Here is a 17,866-nt window from a genome sequence, read left to right as displayed (position 1 = left end):
GGTAGAAGTGGAATGGTATAGGGGGCTCATTTCAATCTCTTCATGCCTCTAAAGTTCAAGTAATGCTCCTTTACAATCAGTTTTTTTACTGTAAATTATAAATGGGGCTTTTCCTATTTAATCAAGGTAATAATTTTCTATAGAAGGCAATGTACATAGTAGTCAGAGAGTTAGCCTCTAAATCAGGAAGACTTGGGTTCAAGTCACTTCTGACATATTCTGGCTATGTGACCATGAGCAAGTCATTAGTCCTCTAGGATACTTTCTAAGGCTATAAATTGGAGAGGATTGCCAACCTGTATTGGTAGAGGTAGTTTTTCTACCTACGAGTTCCTTACAGTAATTGAATAATACATCTAGTCTCTATCCCTTTCTCATCTTAATCTAATATCAAATCTAGGTTTTTAAGAAAGGTCTGCTGGAGCCAAGTCACTTTGGAATTTGTGGCAGTTTGCTTTCTTATGGATTTAAAAACATGAGTCAAATTAGCATTGTATCTAGTATTTGACTTACCTTCAAAACATACTGAAAAAAATACACAGAAATATCTCTTCTTTATTTTACTTTAGTTACTTATTCAATTACTAACATATACTAACCCTGAGAATCTCTCTGTTTAGGCTCTTTCACATTGGAGGAAGCAAGGCCTTGTGAAGAGGACAATGGACTTAGAGTCAGGCAAACTTGATATCCAATTCCACCTCAGACCTTTTCAGCAACATGACCCTGGGCTCCAATAGCAGGGCCTTTAGAGTTTAACTAAGTATCTAGACTTGAATTAAATTCAGAAGTGTCCATTCTCCTAATTGGATGAATGTAAGCAAGACAAGATAGGTGAATGAATGGATGAACGGAAAAAGTATATTAAAGGCTTAGTATGAGCCAACCAATGTTCTATGTACTGAAGATACAAAAACAAAAGCAATGGCCCTATCTTCAGGATCTTACATTCTACTAGGTACAGACAATATAGATAATGAAACAGTAGTCAGGAGGGAAAACTGTAGTTATGGGGCGAAGCTAAGCAGTGCAGTGAATAAAGCACTGGCCTGGAATCAGGAGGACCTGAGTTCAAAACCAACTTCAGATATTTGACATACTTACTAGCTGCGTGACCTTGGGCAAGTCACTTAACACCAATTGCCTTGCCTTCCCCCTTCCAAAAAAAAGTTATAGGGATGGTAAGGGGAGCCATAAGGGAGTAGATTGAGATTTGCTTTTTTGGGACAAGGACAGAACAAATTTGATTATGGTTCCAGAACTGGAAGGAAAGGAGTTGGCCAGGGGCAAATGGTCATTATATGCATGGAAACACGGAGGCTGGTTAGCTGGATGGGGAGTCAAATTGATGGAGCCATCCCTAGATGTAGTGAGTAAATGGAGTAATCAACAATTAGCACTGTGGGTCCTTAGGGTGGAATTTCTGGATATGAATGGGTTATGCCTTCCAACACTTAGTTTCTAGTTTAGGAAGCATGAAATCTGGTGAAACAGCCAGGGAGCAAAGTCCTTTAATAATTTCCACAATTTCAAGCTGGGTCTGTGACGATACAGAGGTGAGAGGAAATAAGGCTTATGGAACTGAGTAGAAATTTTATTGAAAATAAGGCCAAAATTTTGTTCTTAAGTATTTCCACAAGTCAATTTTCACATACAACAGCTAAAATATAGGCTCTCAATTAAGTCAGAATAAGAAGTTTGTATTCTTTCTATCTTTGTTATGTAATCTCTATCTCAAAGTTAAACAAAGTCCAGTAAGCAGCAGCATGTCACCTGTACTTACTTTGAGCTCATATATTTAGAACTAGAAGAGACTTGAGACATCATGTAGTCCAACTCCTTCCTTTTACAGATGAGGAAAAAGAGCCAGGGAAGCGTAAGTGTCCCTGTGTCACAGCGGTAGTTAAGTGGCAGAGCCAAGACACAACCCCGGGTCTTCTGACTCCAAAGCTAGACCTTTTTCCACTGGCCATTTAATATTTCAGGAATCTGGCATTTTATCAATGCATCCTTCCCCCACCAATGCAGATCCTAATCCTTCCCAAACTCAGTAGATGGTCTCTGAGAGTTGCCAAAATGAGTCATTTTTTTCCCACTTGAGGCCAGAGATACAAAGCACACCTATAGGTAAGTAGCACAAAACATTCCAACAGATTCACTTTTTATGACAAATTGAAAAGGAAAATGGGTTGGCTTTCATGGCCTCATATACAGTAAGTGAGCTCCTGGGGAGACTGCTGTCTAGTAAGGAGGCAGGGCCAGACTAGAGTACTGTGGCAGAGAGAGGAAAGGGGAAGCATGTATTTGTCAATTCCATTGAACTAATTTTTCTTGCTAACTAAGTATTAAGCTCAGTTGCTTCTATGCTGCTTAAGGACTATACATATTTTCAAAGTGCCATCTATATTTCAGAAGCCTGGGGCAAAGTCTCAGTTCTCCTACCTAAGTTACAATTGTCAGAGTTGTGAATGAAAACGACATAATTTGTGAACAAACTTGTAATGATGCATCTCTAGTCTTAGCTAGGCTGGTTGTCACACAAAAAAGATTTAGTACATTAACGGGCACCTGCACAACTTATTTAAATACATTTTTTTCAATTGTCAAATATTTATTTTCTCTCAATCTCATTCTACCATTTGAAAAAAAAGAAAATCTTTTTAATAAATGTGAAGCAAAAGAAATTCTGACACTATGTATAAACAGGTAGTTCTCACTCTGTGTCTTGAATTGACCACCTCTTTGTCACCAATGATCAGAGCTTTTATTACTTTCAAACTCTTCCCAGGTTTCTCTGAAAACATACCTTTCATCATGGCTCATGGAACAATAGTATTCCATTACATCCATACACCATAATTTGTTTATCCATTCCTCAATTAATAGGTACCACCTTAATTTCCAGGTATTTTGGGGCTACTACAAAAAGACATATTATAAAATGTTTTGTGTATATGTGTCCTTTTTATTTCTTTGATCTTTTTGACTACATCAACACCAATTTGGCAAAGATGACAAATTAAAAAATGGCAAATGGAGGAGGGGCTGTGGGAAAACAGGCACATTATGATATACTGGTAGAGATATGAATTTGTCTAGCCATTCTGAAAGCTAATTTGGAGCTATATCCTAAAAGTCATTAAACTATATATAATCTTTGAACTCACTTCAGATTTCCTTTAATTGGCATTTCACTAATTAACAGTGATTTTGAGTATTTTTTTCATGGGGTTACTGAAAACTTGTATTTCTTCCTTTGATAATTGACAGTTACTATCTTTTGACCATTTATCAGGTGATGAGTGTGAGTACCTGTATAATTAAGTATAGTTTAAGAAAGCATATAAAGCTAAAAAATATAATACCTACAAATCTCATCTGGATGCAAGCTTTATGATGGCAGAGACAATTCTCTTTTTTTGTTTTTGTATCCCCTGAACCTAGCACAGCACCTCGTACATAGCCAATGATTAAAACATGTTTGTTTAATAGATCATTGTTTTTTTTTTCTTTTCACAATTTTGACCTCTTTGAGGTCTTCCAAACTGTGAGATGCCATACTTATGATTTTTAAAGAATCTGGGCATTTTTCAATGATGAGGACAAAATATCTCTTTGAAAAACTCACATTTTCCCAAAGCCCTTGAAAGATATCTAAAATCATCCTAAGCAATGTGAGAACTTAATTCCAGTCTCACCCCCCACTCCACAACCTGCCAGCCCAAGCTAAAATTCATAATTAATTTTGTAGAGTACATGAACCTTTAAGTATTTACTTTGACTTTATGTATCAATTATATATATTCACCATTGATTTGGCTGCTTATATCTTTGTAACCAAGACCTTTGTGATGGTGATTATGGGGGCAGCATAACATCAAAGTTGCGTGGCACTAAGAGCCTGTTAAAAGCCATTTGATGGTCCTCCAATCATTAGAACAGAGAGTATCACTGGGGCAGAGAACACAAGTCTTTACCTAGTACCTGGGGATAATATGTGCTACCATTATGCTGAGGTCTAATGGACCCTGTGTTATATTTCACCTCAGAGCAGTTAGCACTGCATAGCGAAGGAAACACAGTTGTCAACTTGCACTCTCCAATATACATAGAAAGCAGACAGAAAGCAACAGCCTCTTTCCCAGGCCAAAGCAAACCAGGGAAGGACATTTTAAAAAACATATGGGAGGTAAGCAAGCTTAAAAGAGGGGAAAATATATTCCCCAGATGAAGCCAAGTTAGTTCTGCATGGATGCCAAAAATACACATCATCATAGTACACGGTATTGAGATCCATACACAATGCTGTGTTTTGTCTCATTGGTGATTTGGCTACCTCTTCACAGAGCTATTCGTCTGAGTTTCTATTGACATATGAGAAAAGGTATGAAAACAAGGGTACCATTTTCTTCACTTGAAGAGCCCACTTGTCTTTCAAGGTGAAAATGATATGTTGAATCATCAGTTCAAACTAAAAATACTGCACCTGGCAACTTCTTTTAACATATCTAAGGCACTCATTCCTTTTCCCTGTTTTCCTTTTGAAGTGAGGCATGCAACTGTTTATAAAGGGAGTTTCCAGTTTTACTTCCATCCTCTATACATATTTGAGCCAACCCTTCCCCCCCAAGGCTTCTGGGGCAATAGGAGTCATCATAGTGTACAACCAAGTGTGAACACACTTTACATTTCATCTTGGACCAAATTCATTCTGTATATGGTTATTCTGAAAAGGTCAAGTAGCATAAGGAAAAGAAGGAATTCAATAGGCCTAACTACAGTTAAAATATACATTGGAGGGACTTGCAAAACTGCCAAATACCTCCTGAGGTGGGATGGAAAGATGAAGAAATCATTTCTATTGGAATACAAACACCCACAGAGATTTTCAATTTTCATTGAAATGTTTAATTTCTCATATTCTTGGCCATCTTTTAGAAACTATTACACCACAAGAAGCCTAAGTGTGAACAAATACTTCAATAGCTTGAACCAGCAAAAAAGTGCAGGAAAGGGCACATTAATTATTTCTTGGCACAGGAAAAATGGCAAATAAAAATTAATTTTTGGTATTTACTAGTCAGCTTAGGAATAGTCAATGTAGTTTCATTGCCTAGTAGGCCCTGTCACCAGAATATACTTAAAAACATGTTCCCAGAAAAGGAAAAATTAAGAATATCATTTAGTATTTCCATATTAGATTATTATTGGTCAGTGTGGGTAAGTTTTGCTGTGAAGAAAGCTGCAGTTTTATTACTGTTTCTCTGAGTTACTTCTGGGAGTAATGGAGAGTAATAAAATGTTGTGTGCTGAGATAAAATTTTAGCTCAATAAAGGAAAAAAAAGTGCAAATAAATATCTTCATTTAAGAGAAACACCTGAAAAAGAGAGATAAAATGATCTTTCTCATAAATAAATACCTTACGTATGGATGGGGAAAGAGTTCCTGACAAACAAAAACTAGAGAAGATCAAGAAGATAAAAAGTACAATTTCTTACATAAAACTTAAAAGTTTTTTTGTACAAACAAAACCAATACTGCTAAGATTAGAAGAGAAAAGAGTTAACTGGGAAAAATATTTTTGCAGCAATTTTCTCAGACAAAGGTCTCCTTTCTAAGACATATATAAAGAACCAATTCTAATTTATAAGAATAAGAACCAGTATCTTATTACCAAAAGGTCAAAAGTTATGAACATGCAGTTTTCAAGGAAAGAAATCCAAATTATCAACAGCCACATGAAAAAAATATCCTAAATATCCATTAATTAGAGAATGTAAAAATAAAGCAACTCTTGAGTGTCTACCACATAACAATCAGATTGAGAAAAATGGACAATGCCAAACAGAGGGGCAGTGGGAAAAGAGACGTTAAGGCGCTATTAGTAGATTTGTAAATGTATTGCCATTCTAGAAAGCAATTTGTATCAATGTCCCAAAAGTTGCTTAATTGCTTAAACTTTAAAAAAAAACCCAGCAGTATCACTACTAGGTCTCTATCTACAAAAAGATCAAAGGAAGAGGAAAATAACCTGTGTATACAAAAATATTTATAGCACATTTTTGTAGCTAAAAAGCATTAGAAACAAAGGGAAAATTGATAAATTGGAATTGCTAAAGAAACTACAGTATAGGAATATCATGAAATACTCTTGAGTCAAAAGAAATGATGAGGAATATGTTTTCAGAGAAACCTGGGAAGGCTTGCATAAACTGATGCAGAGTTAAATAAACAGAGCCAAGAGAACAATTTAGGGTAACAATAACTTGGTAAAGACAAATAACTCAGAAACACTTCAGAACTCTGATCACTTCAATGACTAACCATAATTCCAGCAGACCAATGATGAACAAGGTAGTTCCCAACAGAGATGTGTCGAACTCTGGACAAAAAAAAATGAGTTATAAATTTTTACATGACCAATGTCAGGATTTGTTTTGAGTGGTTATATACAGATTTCCTACAAAGGTTTTTACTTTTTTCCCCTTCAGTAGCAGTGAACTGAGAGGAGGTGAAAGGAAGAAAACATCAGTATTTGTTAATTTTTTGTTCAAATAAATATCCTAGGGGCGGCTAGGTGGAGCAGTGAATACAGGACCAGTCCTGGAGTCAGGAGGACCTGAGTTCAAATCCAACTTCAGAAACTTAACACAAAACTAGCCATGTGACCTTGGGCAAGTCACTTAATCCCAATTGCACTGCCTTCCCCTCTCCAAAAAGCAAAAACAAAACAAACAAATAAATATCCTGCATTAAAGGGAAAATAAAAGATATAATATTCAGAATGCTTCAGTGAATCCATGATCTCATCAATGTGGATTCTCCCTCTAGCCAAGCAGACTGCAGTTCATCTACTCCTCCATGGTTGCCTATCCTGTGTGACTCATCCATATTCTTCCATCAACTTGCCAACGATTGGGTCTGCCCAGTGTGCTGGGGTCTTCAGAACTGTTCTGGACCTCACAAGGATATTAGTGCATGTAATGTGATTGCTGTCTGTCACTTATCCCTTCCTCTTTCCAGGTGACTAGCCTATCTTCTTCATCACTAATGCACTGCCTTGATGATATCCTTTACTGCATTTCTCCTTTGTATTTCCTCGTGATGTGTACCTCTGTTACCCTTCGGATGATCCTCCCTTTCAAATCTTCAGAGCCTCTAGGTTTCCAGGATTCACAGCTATTGGCAGAATATAGGTTTTACAAAAGTGTTTTTTAGGGAGAAACTTGGGATTACTTAATGAATTCTGAAATTCCCTAAACGCACTGACTTGCTCACCTAGAAAGAAACAAACTCAGACAACTGGACCAAAAAGAACCAAAGCTATTTTTGGTAAGGTAGTAATCTAGAATAAACTAATGAGTTATTACTTCTCTAACCAGACTATGTTACCATTTCTTGAGTCTGTGTTGAACCAGATGACCACAGAATCCCTGAGGGGCCAATGTTTGCCATGAGAGATAAATAAATTTTCATGTCAGGATGTCATTTATTGACCATGAAGCATAATCTACCAAATGGTTCCCTGGAGCCCCAGGAGAGTTGACATACCTGACTTGATTTCAGAAGATCACAGTTAATATTCTCCACCAATCTAGCATTAGAAATCCAAGATAAGGTTCAAATGATGAAGAGTATAAACATTGAGCAAAACCTCCTATGAAACTCTTGGAAATTAATTCCAAGTACTTTCACCCTCAAAAGTCAAAGTCATTTTTAAAGATCTCCCATTTGGCACAAAAAAAGAGATCAGTCATCTCACTCACTATATTCCCCATTAAAGGTTTGTTGCCTTAGCAGTTTTTTAGAGTGCTTTAGGGAAACTGCAGGGAAAGGGATGAGTGCTGATACAGTATGGCATGACTGCCTCAGTCATCAGAGTAAATTAGTTTCTTTGTTTTAGAACTAATCGTAAATGAAACACCAGATGTTGGCATCTTTTGTATGAAAAAATAAGCCTCCTGTAATGTAGAATAAATAATTTTGCATCCTTTGGGGAATCGTTTAAGACTTGCAAAAGGGTAAATGATGCCTTTGAAAAATCAAGGACCTTTTTTTCTTAACATTTGAGGGATAATTTAACACTAATTTTAAGGTAATTGGTGCAGAATGGCAAAGACTTTTTTTTATTCCAAAGGTCCAGGCTTTGGATAGGCTCATTTCCGGAATAAAAATTTAGAGGCTTTTCTGGGGTGCTATTTCAGGAAGGCCAAACTAGATGTTACTTAATTGTCTGATTCTACAGCAAAGGAATTTTAGATTGATGGTTTGGTATAAAGCAAGAAATGGTTCCCTATATTCCTTTTACAACAAAGGGTGGCTTTATTACACAACAGTGAGAATCACAGAAACAACACAACTCAAAAGGAAAAGTGTGCTTCCCAGGGGATCATTTCAGGAACTAGAAATACATAAATCAGTTGGAATAACTATAGAGAGCTGAGCTGGGCAAGTGGTGGATGGAGAGTGGGGGTGTAGAAGATCTAGTTACCATGTAAATGGCAAAAAAGGGAATGATTAAAAGTGTTCAAGAATGTAAGCTCTCAACTGTCATCTCCAGACAGAGCAGGAGCAGACTGAATGAATCTTTAATGCTGGATACTGTCTGGTTAGCTATGTGCCTTAAACTGAGTTTTAATGAATTATGAGCAATTCATGCTAAGTTTCAAACTACTTTCTGTCATCCATCTGAATGAAACAGTAACCAGTTGTTGCCAGACCACTGGGACATGGTGTACATGGGTGGAGAGCCCTTAAATCATGTTTTATTCATCCTCTAACTGGCACACCATCAACGTGCCAGGCCCAAACCTTCTACTTCCTGAGCTGTATTCAACTCCTGCTTCATAAAAGCTCTTTTGTAATATTTTACATGTACTTGGCATTTTACCCACTTCTTAGACGGAAGTTCTAGATTTTCATGCTTGCACTCAACTCAACATGGAAAACCAGTGTTTATTCACTGTCCATATGTGAATGTATTTAGCTACTGTTAGTTCTCTTCCTGATGCAAATTCCAGACCAAACCTTATTAAGCACCGAAGCTTCAGACAATACTCTGAATTGGGGCTTTATGGGAAAAAATGAAGAATGTGTCACAGGCACAAACTAGAGCAATTTGAAAACCAGGACAGGCTGATATAATGAGGACTATCTACAGCCAATGGGAGCTCCTTCATTAGCTAAGAAAGCTTTTTTTTCCCTTGAAGAGAGCACTTAGTACAAAAGGAAAGGCATAATTTATGATCCTGCTGGCGCGCTATTGCTTTACATTTTCTAAGCAGAACTACAGGTTACTCAAAAAAACTGCCTGATGTGACAACTTTGGCCATGGGGGAGCCATCTCTAAGATCCCCCCTCAGATCTCTCTGAGGTGGTAGAAGAAAGAGTTGTGATGCATTTCTTTTGAATATCAACAATATTTGATGCTAATGAAGCTTAACAACTACAGCATTTCCAAATTTGTAAACCACTTTGCATACATGATCTCATGGGAGTCTCACAATAATCCTGCTTGGTAGGTATTATTGACACTGTTGTTGTTTGTCGTTCATCCTTCATTTTGGAAGAGGACCAATGACGTCACTAGCTGAGGTCGAGACGCGCATGAATTGGCTTTAAATAAGGCAGAAGTACATAAAATTGCCAGCCTCGCTTTCTCTTCCAGAGTCATCAAAGTCCACTGACAAGACAAAAATCAAGATGCCTGGCAATGGCCCAGGGTGCAGTGGATGACTTTGGCATCTTTGAAACCTGACCAACCTCTAAGCAGTTCACAGTGCCTGCTTCCGCTGCTTTCATGGCCGTTGCAAAAAAAGAAATTGTTCTCATCTGCCCAATCCTCCAGGGAAATCTTCATGTCCTTGAGAGAATAGTCAATATTAACCCCATTTTACAGATGAGGAAACTGAGGCTGAGGAATTAAGTTATTTGCCTAGGGTAGGAAAACTAATAAATATTAGCGGTGAGATTTTCCAAGTTCAGTACTCTATCCACTATACCATGCAGAGGATAAGAAGGATTGAGCGAATTCCTATTCTGAAGCTTTCAAATAAATCTGCTCTACTTTCGGCAGTTTTTTTCACACTACTCTGGTTTCCACTATTATTTGGCATTTAGAAATGCAGAGAAGAGAGGTAAGAAGAAAAAGGATTAGGAAATCATTTTGCCTCAACACTAAAGTTATTTTTTCATACTTTGACATATTTTAATGTTCCAAGGTAAATATGTAAATAGTATTTTCTAATTTTAAGATTATGGCCAAATTCTAAGACCAAAGTGGAAAATTAAGGACCCATATATTTTCACCATAAATATCTGGATATTTATTTCTAGATCTAGCTGAAGACCTGTTAGAATGTATACACAAGGTCTAGGGTCGAAAGATTAGGGGATCAGGTCCTGATTGCTACTTCCTAAAGTATACCCCAACTAATGTTGATGAGACTAATAAATGGAGGTCTATTCTTGGCAATACAATGATCTAAGACAACTTTGAAGGACTTATGATAAAAAATGCTATCCATCCCCAAAGAAAGAAATGATGGTGTCTGAATACAGATTGAAGCATACTTTAAAAATATTCCTTTATTTGTCTTGTTTTTTGCTTTATGTTTTCTTTTACAACATGACTAATGGGAAAACATTTTGCATGACTACACATGTATATTCTATATCGAATTGCTTGCCTTCTCAATGAAGTGGGTGGGAAGGGAGTTAGGGAGAGAGTTTGGAACTCAAAGTTTTAAAAGAAATGTTAAAAATTGTTTTTAGATATAATTGAGGAAAAAGAAAATAATAAAAAAATCCTTTTGTTTATTTGTTTCATATCAATTTCTTTTGTGAGTGAGTCTCTCAGCTGCTCCTGAGATAATTTGATACAGACTGAAATGTGCCATTCTTTGTAATCACCTGCCAGGTAGCAAACATCCAAAAGCAGCATTTTCTAAATTGTATTCTGTAAATGCTTGACATATGAATAGGGAGTTTTATAAGAAAATTTAGATGTTCTTTCTATCCCCATTAAGGATGATGACACATATATCAAAAAAAGCATTTTATGTGCAGCTTACATTTTTGGTGATAAGTAGGCCAAGTATGTGGCATGAGTGAGCAATAATTGATGGATGACCCATTTACTCCATTGGCATTCATGAAAGAGGGAGTCTATTAGGTGAAATGCTTTAAAAGGTTTTATATGAGAGGTCACCAATTTTTATCCCCTTCTATTATTTTATCCATCTTTAAGCAAAAAGTTTTTACTAATATTAGGTGGTACAAGGGGTTAAAATCAATGTGACTGGCTCACCCCAGGTTAAAGCTCAACACATTAAAAAAAAAAAAACAGAGTCCAATTATACTGTGTTTGTTATCATGTACAATGAGCAGATAAGAGAGAATGAATGGCCCAGAGGCTAGGATTGAATATGCTCTCCTGGTTGGTGGTAAAAAAAAAACAACACTGATTATATTTGAATTTTTGTTTTTAAATTCAAAGGTGAATAATGATAGACTTCTCCAAATTAAAAAAAATTGCTTATGCTTGTGATTACTGACATGGTTCCCCTCTTCATTAATTATCACTTGGGGACATTAGATTTTGCAAGTGAGTCTTCTTGAATTAGAATGATAATTTTGCCAATGGAGCTTGCTTATTTTGACAAGTTTACCACCCCACTGTCTTAGCAGGTGAGTATAGTCTAGGCATGGTGTTAACTTATGGTAAATCCCATTCCAACCTGCAATGAAGGAAATATCTGTTTAATTTATTGCTTTCTAATGTAGACTGTACTTTTAGGTAGAGAATTCATTTTCAAAATTTCTACAGATGCCCCTTCCCTTTTAAAAATAAATGTATCTGTAAAGATTACTGAGTAGAAAGTGGGTCCTCACCTTTATTATTCAACACCACTTTTATAGTATTACCCAAGTTAATGTAACCATGGAACACCTGTAAGCTTAAAAGACCAATTGGTTGAACAACCTCTACTGCTCAGATTATAACATAAAGTTGAACTGACAACCTACAGAGTTTATCCATCTGAATATAAATATAGGATAGACAATACAATGGATGATAGTTTGGACTCAATTAAACTGAAAGAAGGGAGAGGGCTGGATCACCTTCAGGAAACTGCAAAGCACCCTTAATAACCACAGGCTTCTACTAGAAATGAAGGCCTATCTTTTTAACAGCAATATTCTACCAACTAATACCAATGGTCTACCAGCATATTTGTTCAGCCATAAAACAAGGAATACCAGGGTCTCTAAAGAAACGAAAATGAATATGATACAAATGAGATTACAGAGATATATGATGAGTGTGAGCAGTCTGGAACATATACCCAATAAAGAACTTTGAAGAACAGAATTTAAAGATGTCCTCAGATAAATGTGTAACAGGAAGAGAAGATGGGCTAGTTATATGGTAAAGATGAAGTTACAGGATTAGAAGTAGATAGTCTAAGTGCTCTCCTCATAAACTGCTTCATGACTTGCTGTGGCTAAAATCATTTATTATCTGACAGTAAATTTGATCATGAGACTTTCTGAGCTGTCTGGTTCCAGAGTAAAAGACACACAAACTGTTTCTGAGTCAATATTTAAAGTCTTTCCAACTTTAAAAGAGCCTTCTAACATTTATACTTCACTGACTTAGCTTTCAAATGCCCAGGATCTTTATTAAAACTGAATTTTAGTAAAGGAACACATACATATATACAGACAGACTTACACCCATACACATACACATCTATACATATACAGATACATACATACACATGTATATAATAGATAATTAAATATGAATAATATGTGTATATACTATCTTAGAGGTTTTAATTCTTTATTTCTGTCTCTCTACATTGTGACAGTATTTCTTCTTATTTCATCATGTCATTTAGTGTCACTGAATGTAGTCTATATTACTGGCCTGATGATTTAGACAGATTCAGAAAACTATAGGAAGATCACAATCAGAGGTCGTGGAAGAGAAGAATGACTAGGAGTCACATTATTTGTCATTATCAGGGCACATATCATAGCTGAATGTTTTATTTTTATTATTAATGGGTTACTGCTTAATAAAATTGGGAAAAGTCCAGCTCCAAATAAATGCAACTAATACTCTTTGAATGTTAGAGTTGCTTGCTCTCTTGGTACTTTGGGAAATACTTGCCATAGAGTTCCAGAAACTAAGGAGAAGCCTTAAGAGTAATACTCTAGCTCATTTTCTATAATTATGGTGAAAACTTCAAACATGGAACTCCTATAATTCTCTCAAAAGAGTAAGATAGGATATTCGTCAGTACACGATTTTATTGCATTACTGTATAGAGATGACAACATTTTAACTGGCAATATGAAATTAAGTTCTTATGAGAAATTGCAACACAGAGAAAGAGTAGAGTTGCCATGGGAAAAGAAAAACAAGACAAAACACTGGAATCTGTGAACCAAGTTATTGACTATTAAAGTGATCTGTAAAATCAGAACTTTTTACTTGGGATGAATAAACATGCAAACGAATCAAACGTATAAGGATATATGCATAAGATGAATAGTTTAGCAATAATAGAAATAGTTTAAAAAAGCAGCAGCATAAAATGGTGAAGCTATTCACTCCTCTAATACTACTAATAGAACAGTCATGTACTCTGTTGGTTCGAGCCCTATTATTTGAGAATCAGTTGGTGATATGGAATCCATTACTCTCCATGATCATATTCAAAGTCAAAACAATTTCATATGGTTAACTCTGAATTATCCAATAATAGCAGTCAAATTTCCAGTGGTTCACAATAGTGCCTATATATTTCTTTATATAGCTATATGTTAAATTGGTAGTAATTACAAGTCTATTCAGAATTTTCAAAAGAGAATCTAGTGATAAGAAAGGAACAGTGAAGGAAAAAGGCACAACACAGCTGGAATCAGCTGGAATAGATCTCTTCAGTTTTGTTACAGGATCCTGCTGGAAAGATTCTGCAGTAGAATTTGTGATATGTGATAGGGACAAAACTTCAGTTTCTACTGCTGTCAACCAGGCACCTAATTCACTTGAGAAAATAATAAAAGAATTCAATATGGTATCATGGCTGAAACATATTGGACTGTCAAAGAGACAAGGCTTTATGGGGAATGGTTTCCTGTGCACAAAGAAGAAAATAAAGTGTCAGAAATGGAATCAGACTTTTTAAACTCCATAGGTAACTGTGGATGGTCTCACATTAATCCTAGGCATGCTTCAGCTGCAGGCCCCCACTTTTCTATACTTCTGTAAGGCTATAGTTTCAGATACTTAAAGCAAGTCCAGCTGATCTAGAAATCTAAGAGTATTGTGGAAGGGGGCCAAAACACTGTGGTAATGCAGCCCTGAAGAAGTGAAAGAAGGAAGAAGGGCAGAGGACCATGGATAGGGAAGAGGAAAGATGGCAGCAGAAGAGGAAGCATGTCTCTTACTTCTGTCCTTGGGAAAGTAAATCACCTTTATTATCTCTCAACACAGGAAAGAGAGAAGAGACTGGTTGATTGCCCCTGGGAAAAAACAACTTCATCTACATTTTTTAAAAGATCAGGTAAACAATTCAAGTGTAAAAATCATGGAAGTAAGGGGTGGTCCTTCAAACAGATCTTATAAAATTTATTTAAAGGATAGATCGAGACAATTTGTTTTATTGCTAAATTATTCATCTTATGCATATATCCTTATATGTCTGATTTGTTTGCATACATGAAATGACAGTCCAAAATAATGGAAGAGAAAGGCTGATTTTGTAATGAAAAGCCGATAAAAAGTGCTTTATGGTTCATTGATGGACCTGCCATCTCATTAATTTCCACCTCTTGCTCTAAGGACAGTCATTAAATAAATACTAGTTGCTATTGGAAAAATTGTAACAATCTACTTCTCTGTAGCTCCCCAGAACATATAATTACCTTCCCTGGCCACCACTCCTCTGGGTATTGCCCTTCCTATTAGCTACAAGGTCAGCTAGGTGGCACAGTGGATAGAGTGCCAAGCCTGGAAGCAGGAAGACCTAAGTTCAAATGTGATCTCAGACACTAAATAGTTGTGTGACCCTAGGCAAGTCACTTGACCCTGTTTACCTCAGTTTCTTTATCTGTAAAACAAGCTGAAGAAAGAAATAACAAACCACTTCAGTATCTTTGCCAAGAAAACCCCAAATAGGGTCATAAAGAGGTTGGACTGAAAATGATGAAACAACAAAACAAGCTCTTTGAACTTGAGACAGATTGTTTCATGCTTTTACACGTATACTAAAAGCACAAAGTAGGTGCTTAATAAATGTTTTTCATTCATTCATTCATTCATCCCTCATTCTTGACACTTGACCAGGCCTTCTTCTTTGTTGTTTATTCATTTCTTTGAAGATATCCTTTACTCACTTCTTCCTAACACCTTATTTGTAATGCATTAAAACCTGCTCATAACCACCATTTTTCTCTCCAGTACCCCCTCTAAATGATGCTCATTTTAAATTTTTCCAAGATTGTAATGCTGCAGGGTTTAGATTAATACATCACTGTTAGAATCAGATAGAAAGTTTGCAACTACATTATCTGATAACCTATACCTTACTATGACCTATAAACACATTAGATAGATATAGATATATATATATATATATATATATATATATATATATATATATATATACACACACAAACTTTTCTTGGGAACTCAATAATTCGTTCCAAGCATTCCCATACACATACACACACACACACACACACACACACACACACACACACATACAATAAACAGAAAAAAATTTAGGTGAGAGAATGAATAACTATGGGGGCATGGGCTGAGAATCAAGAAAAGCCTCAGGTAGTAAGTGGCATTCTAACTAAGCCCTGAAGAACGCTAGAGATTCTAAGAGACACATGTGAGGAAGGGGTAAAATGAGGGCATGGGTGTGCAAAGGCACAAAGAAGAGAGACTGAATAGAAAGAAAACTTCAATAGAGAACAAATGAGACACTATTCGTAAAGTGCTTACTTAGCACAGTGCCTGGTACATAGTAGGTATTTAAGAAATGCTCATTTCTTTCCTTCTCCGAGTAAAATGAAAGAAAAGAGAATTAGTATAAAATACTTAGAAGGAAGAAGTGGAATTGGGACCTTAATTTTTAATTTGGGGGGTAACATTCAGTAAATGTACAAGTTTTAGGCATTTCTATCATGCCACAAACATGGATAGCATTTTTCATTGAGGGATGCATCCAGTGAATTTATTTTTTTAGGCAAACATGCTGAATAGTCAGTCATAAAGAACATTATAAAATAAAATTTTAAAATCCCCCAAATTTAACTTAATTTATTTTTAAATTAACAACAAAATTTAAAAAAATAGACTTTTTAAAAAGGCTTTTTTAAAATGAACCCTAAAATACAGAACAATTGTTTTAAAATCCTTATCTTCCTGGCTAAAAAGCCAGCTTCCAACTGATCCCTGCTTTCTTGTCCCTGCAATTTGCAATGAAAGTAGTGGAGTTTAAGAATGGGGGACCACAGGTGCACCCTTTTAAAGTGTAAAATTTTAACTTTATTTATCTTCCATGCCCATGCCTAAAAGAGCTTTAGAGTTAACATATTATGGAGGGGAGCAGTTTGACAGAAAATTAAGTGTCCTGAGTAGTCAGAAGGGTAAAAAATATCTCCTTGATTTTTTTCCTCTGATCTGGCTGCATATGGCTGGAGTCCTGGAGTAAGAAGATCAGACCTTGGGAAGATTGCTCTACTCCAGTGGACTCTGGATCCTAGCCATACCCATGGCATGGAGATAGCTGCTGGCACTTCATCATTTGTCTAAGGACACCCAGTACACCCTATAGTCCTGTCTAGAGTAGAAGTATCACATCTTTGAACAGCAAAAGCAAGAGCTATTTTCAAAGTGCTTCAGCCATGTCTTACATAGTCTATACAGCCCAGCACGTTCAGAACTATGCACCTATAAATAAAATAATTTGTCATTTCCCTCTCTGTAAATTCCAAGTTAGTATCTTGAGGAAGGATATGTGATATCTCAAAGTAATAAATACTTACAAATTAATATCCAGTGTAAGGTTCTCATCCCACTTTATAGAATATTTATCTTTTCATTCTTCAGTGATATTTTTCCCACCACTGAAACGAAGTTTCTACCTTCCTCCCCCACTTTTTCTTTTCTTTTTTCTTTTTTGCTTTTTGGAGGGGGGAAGGGAGGGAAATTGGGGTTAAGTGACTTGCCCAAGGTCACACAGCTAGTAAGTGTTAAACTCCCCTACTTTTTCAATCCTTCCCTTTATACCCTTGGCATTCACTTATAGGTTCTCTTTTTTTCTCTCATTTTTTTAAATTTACTTTTAACATTCAATTTTGATATTTGAATGGTTTCTTTCTGTTTGCTTGCAATAAATTCTCCTTGACCTGACAGTTCTTCCAGGAATTCTTTTGGGGTTTGTGTCCAATTTGAATATTTCTTTGAGGCTTTGCCTATAGCAATTTTCACACACTTTTGTGTTCTTCTGAGTTTGTGTCACCCTGGCAGCTTTGTATAGTCTGGTTCTTTTGTTGTTTGCTCATTTTTTCCAGTCAATTTCTTGATTTGGAACTTTATGTTAAAGTTGGGTTCTGTTGACCTGAGGAAATACTTCAAGCTTTAGGCTTTCTTGTTCTGCTGCATTCAGAGCTACTTCTAGAGTACTGCAAGCCTTCTGTGCTTCCAAGGTGGTATCCTAAGGGAGGTATGGTCGCTGTTTTCTTGGTATGAACTCTGGTCTTTACCCAGGAAGAGCCCCTGCTCCCTGAAGCCTCAAACGCTAGTGCCCCTCTCAGCTCTTGAACTGTGACCAGGTC

General features: G+C 36.3%; 1 pseudogene; it reads left to right on the top strand.

The window, feature by feature from the left end:
• Positions 1-17,866, top strand: part of LOC138177485 (m-AAA protease-interacting protein 1, mitochondrial-like) — a 59,365-nt pseudogene that overhangs the window by 40,952 nt on the left and 547 nt on the right.

Source organism: Petaurus breviceps, unplaced genomic scaffold, assembly GCF_028583685.1.
Source record: "Petaurus breviceps papuanus isolate PSGF00001 unplaced genomic scaffold, PetGlider_PUasm1.0 90417, whole genome shotgun sequence".
NCBI classification, from domain to species: domain Eukaryota; kingdom Metazoa; phylum Chordata; class Mammalia; order Diprotodontia; family Petauridae; genus Petaurus; species Petaurus breviceps.
The sequence above is the reverse complement of the archived record's forward strand: the minus strand, read 5'-3'. Positions and strand labels throughout refer to the sequence as shown.